This window comes from Pituophis catenifer, unplaced genomic scaffold, assembly GCF_029215685.1.
Source record: "Pituophis catenifer annectens isolate HBS135680 unplaced genomic scaffold, rPitCat1.0.hap2 SCAF_1, whole genome shotgun sequence".
Classification (NCBI taxonomy): Eukaryota; Metazoa; Chordata; class Lepidosauria; order Squamata; family Colubridae; genus Pituophis; species Pituophis catenifer.
In genome coordinates this window covers 171,006,179-171,021,159 of record NW_027256881.1, presented here as the reverse complement: position 1 = coordinate 171,021,159, position 14,981 = coordinate 171,006,179, and positions in this window count along the sequence as shown.

Sequence of the window (14,981 nt, the reverse complement as noted above, 5' to 3'; positions counted from 1 at the left end):
GACTCAATTCAGCCAGAAAATGTAACTTTTGACACAGATTTGCAAAAGAAACATGTATTCATGTTTATCTGAAAAGCCCCAAAACACATTCAATTTTCAAATACTAGCTTTCCCTGAGGAGTTAGACCAATCTGTATCTCACAATTGGCAGTAGGATTCAACTCAGCCAGAAAATTTAACTTTTGACAAAGATTTGCAAAAGAAACACATATTTATTTTCCTCTCTATTCTGAAAAGCCCCAAAACACATTCATTTTTCAAACACTAGCTTTCCCTGAGAAGTTAGACCAATCTGTATCTCACAATTGGCAGAAGGACTCAACTCACCAACAAAATTTAACTTTTGACAGAGATTTGCAAAAGAAACACGTATTCATGTTTATCTGAAAAGCCCCAAAACACATTCAGTTTTCAAACTCTAGCTTTACCTGAGGAGTTAGTCCAATCTGTATCTCACAATTGGCAGTAGGACTCAACTCAGCCAGGAAATTTAACTTTTGACATAGATTTGCAAAAGAAACACATATTCATGTTTATCTGAAAAGCCCAAAAACACATTCAATTTTCAAATACTAGCTTTTCCTGAGAAGTTAGACCAATCTGTATCTCACAATCGGCAGTAGGTCTCAATAAGGCCAGAAAATGTAACTTTTGAAACAGAACTCAATTTGCTAAAGAAACACATATTCATGTTCCTCACTGTCTGAAAAGCCCTAAAACACATTCAGTTTTCAAACACTAGCTTTACCTGAGGAGTTAGTCCAATCTGTATCTCAAAATTGGCAGGAGGACCCAACTCAGCCAGAAAATTTTGAAACTTTTGAAACAAAACTCAGATTTGCTAAAGAAACACATATTCATGTTCCTCACGGTCTGAAAAGCCCAAAAACACATTCAATTTTCAAATACTAGCTGTCCCTGAGAAGTTAGACCAATTTGTATCTCACAATTGACTACGACTCAATTCAGCCAGAAAATGTAACTTTTGACACAATTTGTAAAAGAAACATATATTCATGTTCCTCTGTGTCTGAAAAGTTCTGTTTTGAAACAGAACTCAGATTTGATTTAATCTGATTTGAACATGATTTAATCATGTTCCTCACGATCTGAAAAGCCCAAAAACACATTCAATTTTCAAATACTAGCTTTCCCTGAGGAGTTAGACCAATTTCTATCTCACAATTGGCAGTAGGACTCAACTCAGCCAGAAAATTTAACTTTTGACAGAGATTTGAAAAAGAAACACATATTCATGTTTATCTGAAAAGGCCCAAAACACATTCAACTTCAAACACTAGATTTCCCTGAGGTGTTGCACCAATCTGTATCTCACAATTGGCAGTAGGACTCAATTCAGCCAGAAAATGTAACTTTTGACACAGATTTACAAAAGAAACATGTATTCATGTTTATCTGAAAAGCCCCAAAACAATTCAATTTTCAAATACTAGCTTTCCCTGAGGAGTTAGACCAATCTGTTTCTCACAATTGGCAGTAGGACTCAGTTCAGTGAAAACGTAACTTTTGACACGGAACTCAGATTTGCAAAAGAAACACATATTCATGTTCCCCTCTGTCTGAAAAGTCCAACAACACATTCAATTTTCCAATACTAGCTTTCCCTGAGGAGTTAGACCAATCTGTATCTCACAATTGGCAGTAGGATTCAACTCAGCCAGAAATTTAACTTTTGACAAAGATTTGCAAAAGAAACACATATTTATTTTCCTCTCTATTCTGAAAAGCCCCAAAACACATTCATTTTTCAAACACTAGCTTTCCCTAAGACCTGTATCTCACAATTGGCAGTAGGGCTCAATTCATCCAGAAAACTTAACTTTTGAAACAGAACTCAGATTTTCTAAAGAAACACATATTCATGTTCTTCACGGTCTGAAAAGCCCAAAAACACATTCAGTTTTCAAACACTAGCTTTACCTGAGGAGTTAGTCCAATCTGTATCTCACAATTGGCAGTAGGACTCAACTCAGCCAGAAAATTTAACTTTTGACAGAGATTTGCAAAAGAAACACATATTCATGTTTATCTGAAAAGCCCCAAAACACATTCAATTTTCAAATACTAGCTTTTCCTGAGAAGTTAGACCAATCTGTATCTCACAATCGGCAGTAGGTCTCAATAAGGCCAGAAAATGTAACTTTTGAAACAGAACTCAATTTGCTAAAGAAACACATATTCATGTTCCTCACTGTCTGAAAAGCCCTAAAACACATTCAGTTTTCAAACACTAGCTTTACCTGAGGAGTTAGTCCAATCTGTATCTCAAAATTGGCAGGAGGACCCAACTCAGCCAGAAAATTTTGAAACTTTTGAAACAAAACTCAGATTTGCTAAAGAAACACATATTCATGTTCCTCACGGTCTGAAAAGCCCAAAAACACATTCAATTTTCAAATACTAGCTGTCCCTGAGAAGTTAGACCAATTTGTATCTCACAATTGACTACGACTCAATTCAGCCAGAAAATGTAACTTTTGACACAATTTGTAAAAGAAACATATATTCATGTTCCTCTGTGTCTGAAAAGTTCTGTTTTGAAACAGAACTCAGATTTGATTTAATCTGATTTGAACATGATTTAATCATGTTCCTCACGATCTGAAAAGCCCAAAAACACATTCAATTTTCAAATACTAGCTTTCCCTGAGGAGTTAGACCAATTTCTATCTCACAATTGGCAGTAGGACTCAATTCAGCCAGAAAATGTAACTTTTGACACAGATTTGCAAAAGAAACATGTATTCATGTTTATCTGAAAAGCCCCAAAACACATTCAATTTTCAAATACTAGCTTTCCCTGAGGAGTTAGACCAATCTGTATCTCACAATTGGCAGTAGGATTCAACTCAGCCAGAAAATTTAACTTTTGACAAAGATTTGCAAAAGAAACACATATTTATTTTCCTCTCTATTCTGAAAAGCCCCAAAACACATTCATTTTTCAAACACTAGCTTTCCCTGAGAAGTTAGACCAATCTGTATCTCACAATTGGCAGAAGGACTCAACTCACCAACAAAATTTAACTTTTGACAGAGATTTGCAAAAGAAACACGTATTCATGTTTATCTGAAAAGCCCCAAAACACATTCAGTTTTCAAACTCTAGCTTTACCTGAGGAGTTAGTCCAATCTGTATCTCACAATTGGCAGTAGGACTCAACTCAGCCAGGAAATTTAACTTTTGACATAGATTTGCAAAAGAAACACATATTCATGTTTATCTGAAAAGCCCCAAAACACATTCAATTTTCAAATACTAGCTTTTCCTGAGAAGTTAGACCAATCTGTATCTCACAATCGGCAGTAGGTCTCAATACAGCCAGAAAATTTAATTTTTGAAACAGAACTCAATTTGCTAAAGAAACACATATTCATGTTCCTCACTGTCTGAAAAGCCCTAAAACACATTCAGTTTTCAAACACTAGCTTTACCTGAGGAGTTAGTCCAATCTGTATCTCAAAATTGGCAGGAGGACCCAACTCAGCCAGAAAATTTTGAAACTTTTGAAACAGAACTCAGATTTGCTAAAGAAACACATATTCATGTTCCTCACTGTCTGAAAAGCCCAAAAACACATTCAATTTTCAAATACTAGCTGTCCCTGAGGAGTTAGACCAATTTGTATCTCACAATTGGCAGTAGGACTGTACTCAGCCAGAAAACTTAAATTCTGAAACACAGCTCACATTTGTAAAAGGAAAACATATTCATGTTCCTCACGGTCTGAAAAGCCCCAAAACACATTCAATTTTCAAATACTAGCTTTCCCTGATTAGTGAGACCAATCTGTATCTCACAATTGGCAGTAGGACTCAACTCAGCCAGAAAATTTAACTTTTGACAGAGATTTGCAAAAGAAACACATATTCATGTTTATCTGAAAAGGCCCAAAACACATTCAATTTCAAACACTAGCTTTCCCTGAAGTGTTGCACCAATCTGTATCTCACAATTGGCAGTAGGACTCAATTCAGCCAGAAAATGTAACTTTTGACACAGATTTGCAAAAGAAACATGTATTCATGTTTATCTGAAAAGCCCCAAAACACATTCAATTTTCAAATACTAGCTTTCCCTGAGGAGTTAGACCAATCTGTATCTCACAATCGGCAGTAGGTCTCAATACAGCCAGAAAATGTAACTTTTGACACACATTTCCAAAGAAACACATTCATATTCCTCTCTCTCTGAAAAGCCCAAAAACACATTCAATTTTCAAATACTAGCTTTCCCTGAGGAGTTAGTCCAATCTGTATCTCAAAATTGGCAGTAGGACCCAACTCAGCCAGAAAATTTTGAAACTTTTGAAACAGAACTCAGATTTGCTAAAGAAACATGTATTCATGTTCCTCACGGTCTGAAAAGCCCCAAAACACATTCAATTTTCAAATACTAGCTGTCCCTGAGGAGTTAGACCAATTTCTATCTCACAATTGGCAGTAGGACTCAACTCAGCCAGAAAACTTAAATTCTGAAACACAGCTCACATTTGTAAAAGAAAAACATATTCATGTTCCTCACGGTCTGAAAAGCCCCAAAACACATTCAATTTTCAAATACTAGCTTTCCCTGATGAGTTAGACCAATCTGTATCTCACAATTGGCAGTAGGACTCAATTCAGCCAGAAAATGTAACTTTTGACACAGATTTGCAAAAGAAACATGTATTCATGTTTATCTGAAAAGCCCCAAAACACATTCAATTTTCAAATACTAGCTTTCCCTGAGGAGTTAGACCAATCTGTTTCTCACAATTGGCAGTAGGACTCAGTTCAGTGAAAACGTAACTTTTGACACGGAACTCAGATTTGCAAAAGAAACACATATTCATGTTCCCCTCTGTCTGAAAAGTCCAACAACACATTCAATTTTCCAATACTAGATTTCCCTGAGGAGTTAGACCAATCTGTATCTCACAATTGGCAGTAGGATTCAACTCAGCCAGAAAACTTAACTTTTGACAAACACATATGTGTTTCTCCCTGAGAAGTTAGACCAATTTCTATCTCACAACTGGCAGTAGGACTTTACTCAGCCAGAAAACTTAAATTCTGAAACACAGCTCACATTTGCAAAAGAAACACATGTTCATGTTCTTCACGGTCTGAAAAGCCCAAAAACACATTCAATTTTCAAATACTAGCTTTCCCTGAGAAGTTAGACCAATCTGTATCTCACAATTGGCAGAAGGACTCAACTCAGCCAGAAAATTTAACTTTTGACAGAGATTTGCAAAAGAAACACGTATTCATGTTTATCTGAAAAGCCCCAAAACACATTCAGTTTTCAAACACTAGCTTTACCTGAGGAGTTAGTCCAATCTGTATCTCACAATTGGCAGTAGGACTCAACTCAGCCAGAAAATTTAACTTTTGACAGAGATTTGCAAAAGAAACACATATTCATGTTTATCTGAAAAGCCCAAAAACACATTCAATTTTCAAATACTAGCTTTTCCTGAGAAGTTAGACCAATCTGTATCTCACAATTGGCAGTAGGTCTCAATACAGCCAGAAAATTTTGAAACTTTTGAAACAGAACTCAATTTTCTAAAGAAACACATATTCATGTTCCTCACGGTCTGAAAAGCCCAAAAACACATTCAATTTTCAAATACTAGCTGTCCCTGAGGAGTTAGACCAATTTGTATCTCACAATTGGCAGTAGGACTGTACTCAGCCAGAAAACTTAAATTCTGAAACACAGCTCACATTTGTAAAAGAAAAACATATTCATGTTCCTCACGGTCTGAAAAGCCCCAAAACACATTCAATTTTCAAATACTAGCTTTCCCTGATGAGTGAGACCAATCTGTATCTCACAATTGGCAGTAGGACTCAACTCAGCCAGAAAATTTAACTTTTGACAGAGATTTGCAAAAGAAACACATATTCATGTTTATCTGAAAAGGCCCAAAACACATTCAATTTCAAACACTAGCTTTCCCTGAGGTGTTGCACCAATCTGTATCTCACAATTGGCAGTAGGACTCAATTCAGCCAGAAAATGTAACTTTTGACACAGATTTGCAAAAGAAACATGTATTCATGTTTATCTGAAAAGCCCCAAAACACATTCAATTTTCAAATACTAGCTTTCCCTGAGGAGTTAGACCAATCTGTATCTCACAATTGGCAGTAGGATTCAACTCAGCCAGAAAATTTAACTTTTGACAAAGATTTGCAAAAGAAACACATATTTATTTTCCTCTCTATTCTGAAAAGCCCCAAAACACATTCATTTTTCAAACACTAGCTTTCCCTGAGAAGTTAGACCAATCTGTATCTCACAATTGGCAGAAGGACTCAACTCACCAACAAAATTTAACTTTTGACAGAGATTTGCAAAAGAAACACGTATTCATGTTTATCTGAAAAGCCCCAAAACACATTCAGTTTTCAAACTCTAGCTTTACCTGAGGAGTTAGTCCAATCTGTATCTCACAATTGGCAGTAGGACTCAACTCAGCCAGGAAATTTAACTTTTGACATAGATTTGCAAAAGAAACACATATTCATGTTTATCTGAAAAGCCCAAAAACACATTCAATTTTCAAATACTAGCTTTTCCTGAGAAGTTAGACCAATCTGTATCTCACAATCGGCAGTAGGTCTCAATAAGGCCAGAAAATGTAACTTTTGAAACAGAACTCAATTTGCTAAAGAAACACATATTCATGTTCCTCACTGTCTGAAAAGCCCTAAAACACATTCAGTTTTCAAACACTAGCTTTACCTGAGGAGTTAGTCCAATCTGTATCTCAAAATTGGCAGGAGGACCCAACTCAGCCAGAAAATTTTGAAACTTTTGAAACAAAACTCAGATTTGCTAAAGAAACACATATTCATGTTCCTCACGGTCTGAAAAGCCCAAAAACACATTCAATTTTCAAATACTAGCTGTCCCTGAGAAGTTAGACCAATTTGTATCTCACAATTGACTACGACTCAATTCAGCCAGAAAATGTAACTTTTGACACAATTTGTAAAAGAAACATATATTCATGTTCCTCTGTGTCTGAAAAGTTCTGTTTTGAAACAGAACTCAGATTTGATTTAATCTGATTTGAACATGATTTAATCATGTTCCTCACGATCTGAAAAGCCCAAAAACACATTCAATTTTCAAATACTAGCTTTCCCTGAGGAGTTAGACCAATTTCTATCTCACAATTGGCAGTAGGACTCAACTCAGCCAGAAAATTTAACTTTTGACAGAGATTTGAAAAAGAAACACATATTCATGTTTATCTGAAAAGGCCCAAAACACATTCAACTTCAAACACTAGATTTCCCTGAGGTGTTGCACCAATCTGTATCTCACAATTGGCAGTAGGACTCAATTCAGCCAGAAAATGTAACTTTTGACACAGATTTACAAAAGAAACATGTATTCATGTTTATCTGAAAAGCCCCAAAACAATTCAATTTTCAAATACTAGCTTTCCCTGAGGAGTTAGACCAATCTGTTTCTCACAATTGGCAGTAGGACTCAGTTCAGTGAAAACGTAACTTTTGACACGGAACTCAGATTTGCAAAAGAAACACATATTCATGTTCCCCTCTGTCTGAAAAGTCCAACAACACATTCAATTTTCCAATACTAGCTTTCCCTGAGGAGTTAGACCAATCTGTATCTCACAATTGGCAGTAGGATTCAACTCAGCCAGAAATTTAACTTTTGACAAAGATTTGCAAAAGAAACACATATTTATTTTCCTCTCTATTCTGAAAAGCCCCAAAACACATTCATTTTTCAAACACTAGCTTTCCCTAAGACCTGTATCTCACAATTGGCAGTAGGGCTCAATTCATCCAGAAAACTTAACTTTTGAAACAGAACTCAGATTTTCTAAAGAAACACATATTCATGTTCTTCACGGTCTGAAAAGCCCAAAAACACATTCAGTTTTCAAACACTAGCTTTACCTGAGGAGTTAGTCCAATCTGTATCTCACAATTGGCAGTAGGACTCAACTCAGCCAGAAAATTTAACTTTTGACAGAGATTTGCAAAAGAAACACATATTCATGTTTATCTGAAAAGCCCCAAAACACATTCAATTTTCAAATACTAGCTTTTCCTGAGAAGTTAGACCAATCTGTATCTCACAATCGGCAGTAGGTCTCAATAAGGCCAGAAAATGTAACTTTTGAAACAGAACTCAATTTGCTAAAGAAACACATATTCATGTTCCTCACTGTCTGAAAAGCCCTAAAACACATTCAGTTTTCAAACACTAGCTTTACCTGAGGAGTTAGTCCAATCTGTATCTCAAAATTGGCAGGAGGACCCAACTCAGCCAGAAACTTTTGAAACTTTTGAAACAAAACTCAGATTTGCTAAAGAAACACATATTCATGTTCCTCACGGTCTGAAAAGCCCAAAAACACATTCAATTTTCAAATACTAGCTGTCCCTGAGAAGTTAGACCAATTTGTATCTCACAATTGACTACGACTCAATTCAGCCAGAAAATGTAACTTTTGACACAATTTGTAAAAGAAACATATATTCATGTTCCTCTGTGTCTGAAAAGTTCTGTTTTGAAACAGAACTCAGATTTGATTTAATCTGATTTGAACATGATTTAATCATGTTCCTCACGATCTGAAAAGCCCAAAAACACATTCAATTTTCAAATACTAGCTTTCCCTGAGGAGTTAGACCAATTTCTATCTCACAATTGGCAGTAGGACTCAACTCAGCCAGAAAATTTAACTTTTGACAGAGATTTGAAAAAGAAACACATATTCATGTTTATCTGAAAAGGCCCAAAACACATTCAACTTCAAACACTAGATTTCCCTGAGGTGTTGCACCAATCTGTATCTCACAATTGGCAGTAGGACTCAATTCAGCCAGAAAATGTAACTTTTGAAACAGAACTCAATTTGCTAAAGAAACACATATTCATGTTCCTCACTGTCTGAAAAGCCCTAAAACACATTCAGTTTTCAAACACTAGCTTTACCTGAGGAGTTAGTCCAATCTGTATCTCAAAATTGGCAGGAGGACCCAACTCAGCCAGAAAATTTTGAAACTTTTGAAACAGAACTCAGATTTGCTAAAGAAACACGTATTCATGTTCCTCACGGTCTGAAAAGCCCAAAAACACATTCAATTTTCAAATACTAGCTGTCCCTGAGGAGTTAGACCAATTTGTATCTCACAATTGGCAGTAGGACTGTACTCAGCCAGAAAACGTAAATTCTGAAACACAGCTCACATTTGTAAAAGGAAAACATATTCATGTTCCTCACGGTCTGAAAAGCCCCAAAACACATTCAATTTTCAAATACTAGCTTTCCCTGATGAGTTAGACCAATCTGTATCTCACAATTGGCAGTAGGACTCAACTCAGCCAGAAAATTTAACTTTTGACAGAGATTTGAAAAAGAAACACATATTCATGTTTATCTGAAAAGGCCCAAAACACATTCAATTTTCAAATACTAGCTTTTCCTGAGAAGTTAGACCAATCTGTATCTCACAATCGGCAGTAGGTCTCAATACAGCCAGAAAATGTAACTTTTGAAACAGAACTCAATTTGCTAAAGAAACACATATTCATGTTCCTCACTGTCTGAAAAGCCCTAAAATACATTCAGTTTTCAAACACTAGCTTTACGTGAGGAGTTAGTCCAATCTGTATCTCAAAATTGGCAGGAGGACCCAACTCAGCCAGAAAATTTTGAAACTTTTGAAACAGAACTCAGATTTGCTAAAGAAACACATATTCATGTTCTTCACGGTCTGAAAAGCCCAAAAACACATTCAATTTTCAAATACTAGCTTTCCCTGAGAAGTTAGACCAATCTGTATCTCACAATTGGCAGAAGGACTCAACTCAGCCAGAAAATTTAACTTTTGACAGAGATTTGAAAAAGAAACACATATTCATGTTTATCTGAAAAGGCCCAAAACACATTCAATTTCAAACACTAGATTTCCCTGAGGTGTTGCACCAATCTGTATCTCACAATTGGCAGTAGGACTCAATTCAGCCAGAAAATGTAACTTTTGACACAGATTTAGAAAAGAAACATGTATTCATGTTTATCTGAAAAGCCCCAAAACAATTCAATTTTCAAATACTAGCTTTCCATGAGGAGTTAGACCAATCTGTTTCTCACAATTGGCAGTAGGACTCAGTTCAGTGAAAACGTAACTTTTGACACGGAACTCAGATTTGCAAAAGAAACACATATTCATGTTCCCCTCTGTCTGAAAAGTCCAACAACACATTCAATTTTCCAATACTAGCTTTCCCTGAGGAGTTAGACCAATCTGTATCTCACAATTGGCAGTAGGATTCAACTCAGCCAGAAATTTAACTTTTGACAAAGATTTGCAAAAGAAACACATATTTATTTTCCTCTCTATTCTGAAAAGCCCCAAAACACATTCATTTTTCAAACACTAGCTTTCCCTAAGACCTGTATCTCACAATTGGCAGTAGGGCTCAATTCATCCAGAAAACTTAACTTTTGAAACAGAACTCAGATTTGCTAAAGAAACACATATTCATGTTCTTCACGGTCTGAAAAGCCCAAACACACATTCAGTTTTCAAACACTAGCTTTACCTGAGGAGTTAGTCCAATCTGTATCTCACAATTGGCAGTAGGACTCAACTCAGCCAGAAAATTTAACTTTTGACAGAGATTTGCAAAAGAAACACATATTCATGTTTATCTGAAAAGCCCCAAAACACATTCAATTTTCAAATACTAGCTTTTCCTGAGAAGTTAGACCAATCTGTATCTCACAATCGGCAGTAGGTCTCAATAAGGCCAGAAAATGTAACTTTTGAAACAGAACTCAATTTGCTAAAGAAACACATATTCATGTTCCTCACTGTCTGAAAAGCCCTAAAACACATTCAGTTTTCAAACACTAGCTTTACCTGAGGAGTTAGTCCAATCTGTATCTCAAAATTGGCAGGAGGACCCAACTCAGCCAGAAAATTTTGAAACTTTTGAAACAAAACTCAGATTTGCTAAAGAAACACATATTCATGTTCCTCACGGTCTGAAAAGCCCAAAAACACATTCAATTTTCAAATACTAGCTGTCCCTGAGAAGTTAGACCAATTTGTATCTCACAATTGACTACGACTCAATTCAGCCAGAAAATGTAACTTTTGACACAATTTGTAAAAGAAACATATATTCATGTTCCTCTGTGTCTGAAAAGTTCTGTTTTGAAACAGAACTCAGATTTGATTTAATCTGATTTGAACATGATTTAATCATGTTCCTCACGATCTGAAAAGCCCAAAAACACATTCAATTTTCAAATACTAGCTTTCCCTGAGGAGTTAGACCAATTTCTATCTCACAATTGGCAGTAGGACTCAATTCAGCCAGAAAATGTAACTTTTGACACAGATTTGCAAAAGAAACATGTATTCATGTTTATCTGAAAAGCCCCAAAACACATTCAATTTTCAAATACTAGCTTTCCCTGAGGAGTTAGACCAATCTGTATCTCACAATTGGCAGTAGGATTCAACTCAGCCAGAAAATTTAACTTTTGACAAAGATTTGCAAAAGAAACACATATTTATTTTCCTCTCTATTCTGAAAAGCCCCAAAACACATTCATTTTTCAAACACTAGCTTTCCCTGAGAAGTTAGACCAATCTGTATCTCACAATTGGCAGAAGGACTCAACTCACCAACAAAATTTAACTTTTGACAGAGATTTGCAAAAGAAACACGTATTCATGTTTATCTGAAAAGCCCCAAAACACATTCAGTTTTCAAACTCTAGCTTTACCTGAGGAGTTAGTCCAATCTGTATCTCACAATTGGCAGTAGGACTCAACTCAGCCAGGAAATTTAACTTTTGACATAGATTTGCAAAAGAAACACATATTCATGTTTATCTGAAAAGCCCCAAAACACATTCAATTTTCAAATACTAGCTTTTCCTGAGAAGTTAGACCAATCTGTATCTCACAATCGGCAGTAGGTCTCAATACAGCCAGAAAATTTAATTTTTGAAACAGAACTCAATTTGCTAAAGAAACACATATTCATGTTCCTCACTGTCTGAAAAGCCCTAAAACACATTCAGTTTTCAAACACTAGCTTTACCTGAGGAGTTAGTCCAATCTGTATCTCAAAATTGGCAGGAGGACCCAACTCAGCCAGAAAATTTTGAAACTTTTGAAACAGAACTCAGATTTGCTAAAGAAACACATATTCATGTTCCTCACTGTCTGAAAAGCCCAAAAACACATTCAATTTTCAAATACTAGCTGTCCCTGAGGAGTTAGACCAATTTGTATCTCACAATTGGCAGTAGGACTGTACTCAGCCAGAAAACTTAAATTCTGAAACACAGCTCACATTTGTAAAAGGAAAACATATTCATGTTCCTCACGGTCTGAAAAGCCCCAAAACACATTCAATTTTCAAATACTAGCTTTCCCTGATTAGTGAGACCAATCTGTATCTCACAATTGGCAGTAGGACTCAACTCAGCCAGAAAATTTAACTTTTGACAGAGATTTGCAAAAGAAACACATATTCATGTTTATCTGAAAAGGCCCAAAACACATTCAATTTCAAACACTAGCTTTCCCTGAAGTGTTGCACCAATCTGTATCTCACAATTGGCAGTAGGACTCAATTCAGCCAGAAAATGTAACTTTTGACACAGATTTGCAAAAGAAACATGTATTCATGTTTATCTGAAAAGCCCCAAAACACATTCAATTTTCAAATACTAGCTTTCCCTGAGGAGTTAGACCAATCTGTATCTCACAATCGGCAGTAGGTCTCAATACAGCCAGAAAATGTAACTTTTGACACACATTTCCAAAGAAACACATTCATATTCCTCTCTCTCTGAAAAGCCCAAAAACACATTCAATTTTCAAATACTAGCTTTCCCTGAGGAGTTAGTCCAATCTGTATCTCAAAATTGGCAGTAGGACCCAACTCAGCCAGAAAATTTTGAAACTTTTGAAACAGAACTCAGATTTGCTAAAGAAACATGTATTCATGTTCCTCACGGTCTGAAAAGCCCCAAAACACATTCAATTTTCAAATACTAGCTGTCCCTGAGGAGTTAGACCAATTTCTATCTCACAATTGGCAGTAGGACTCAACTCAGCCAGAAAACTTAAATTCTGAAACACAGCTCACATTTGTAAAAGAAAAACATATTCATGTTCCTCACGGTCTGAAAAGCCCCAAAACACATTCAATTTTCAAATACTAGCTTTCCCTGATGAGTTAGACCAATCTGTATCTCACAATTGGCAGTAGGACTCAATTCAGCCAGAAAATGTAACTTTTGACACAGATTTGCAAAAGAAACATGTATTCATGTTTATCTGAAAAGCCCCAAAACACATTCAATTTTCAAATACTAGCTTTCCCTGAGGAGTTAGACCAATCTGTTTCTCACAATTGGCAGTAGGACTCAGTTCAGTGAAAACGTAACTTTTGACACGGAACTCAGATTTGCAAAAGAAACACATATTCATGTTCCCCTCTGTCTGAAAAGTCCAACAACACATTCAATTTTCCAATACTAGATTTCCCTGAGGAGTTAGACCAATCTGTATCTCACAATTGGCAGTAGGATTCAACTCAGCCAGAAAACTTAACTTTTGACAAACACATATGTGTTTCTCCCTGAGAAGTTAGACCAATTTCTATCTCACAACTGGCAGTAGGACTTTACTCAGCCAGAAAACTTAAATTCTGAAACACAGCTCACATTTGCAAAAGAAACACATGTTCATGTTCTTCACGGTCTGAAAAGCCCAAAAACACATTCAATTTTCAAATACTAGCTTTCCCTGAGAAGTTAGACCAATCTGTATCTCACAATTGGCAGAAGGACTCAACTCAGCCAGAAAATTTAACTTTTGACAGAGATTTGCAAAAGAAACACGTATTCATGTTTATCTGAAAAGCCCCAAAACACATTCAGTTTTCAAACACTAGCTTTACCTGAGGAGTTAGTCCAATCTGTATCTCACAATTGGCAGTAGGACTCAACTCAGCCAGAAAATTTAACTTTTGACAGAGATTTGCAAAAGAAACACATATTCATGTTTATCTGAAAAGCCCAAAAACACATTCAATTTTCAAATACTAGCTTTTCCTGAGAAGTTAGACCAATCTGTATCTCACAATTGGCAGTAGGTCTCAATACAGCCAGAAAATTTTGAAACTTTTGAAACAGAACTCAATTTTCTAAAGAAACACATATTCATGTTCCTCACGGTCTGAAAAGCCCAAAAACACATTCAATTTTCAAATACTAGCTGTCCCTGAGGAGTTAGACCAATTTGTATCTCACAATTGGCAGTAGGACTGTACTCAGCCAGAAAACTTAAATTCTGAAACACAGCTCACATTTGTAAAAGAAAAACATATTCATGTTCCTCACGGTCTGAAAAGCCCCAAAACACATTCAATTTTCAAATACTAGCTTTCCCTGATGAGTGAGACCAATCTGTATCTCACAATTGGCAGTAGGACTCAACTCAGCCAGAAAATTTAACTTTTGACAGAGATTTGCAAAAGAAACACATATTCATGTTTATCTGAAAAGGCCCAAAACACATTCAATTTCAAACACTAGCTTTCCCTGAGGTGTTGCACCAATCTGTATCTCACAATTGGCAGTAGGACTCAATTCAGCCAGAAAATGTAACTTTTGACACAGATTTGCAAAAGAAACATGTATTCATGTTTATCTGAAAAGCCCCAAAACACATTCAATTTTCAAATACTAGCTTTCCCTGAGGAGTTAGACCAATCTGTATCTCACAATTGGCAGTAGGATTCAACTCAGCCAGAAAATTTAACTTTTGACAAAGATTTGCAAAAGAAACACATATTTATTTTCCTCTCTATTCTGAAAAGCCCCAAAACACATTCATTTTTCAAACACTAGCTTTCCCTGAGAAGTTAGACCAATCTGTAT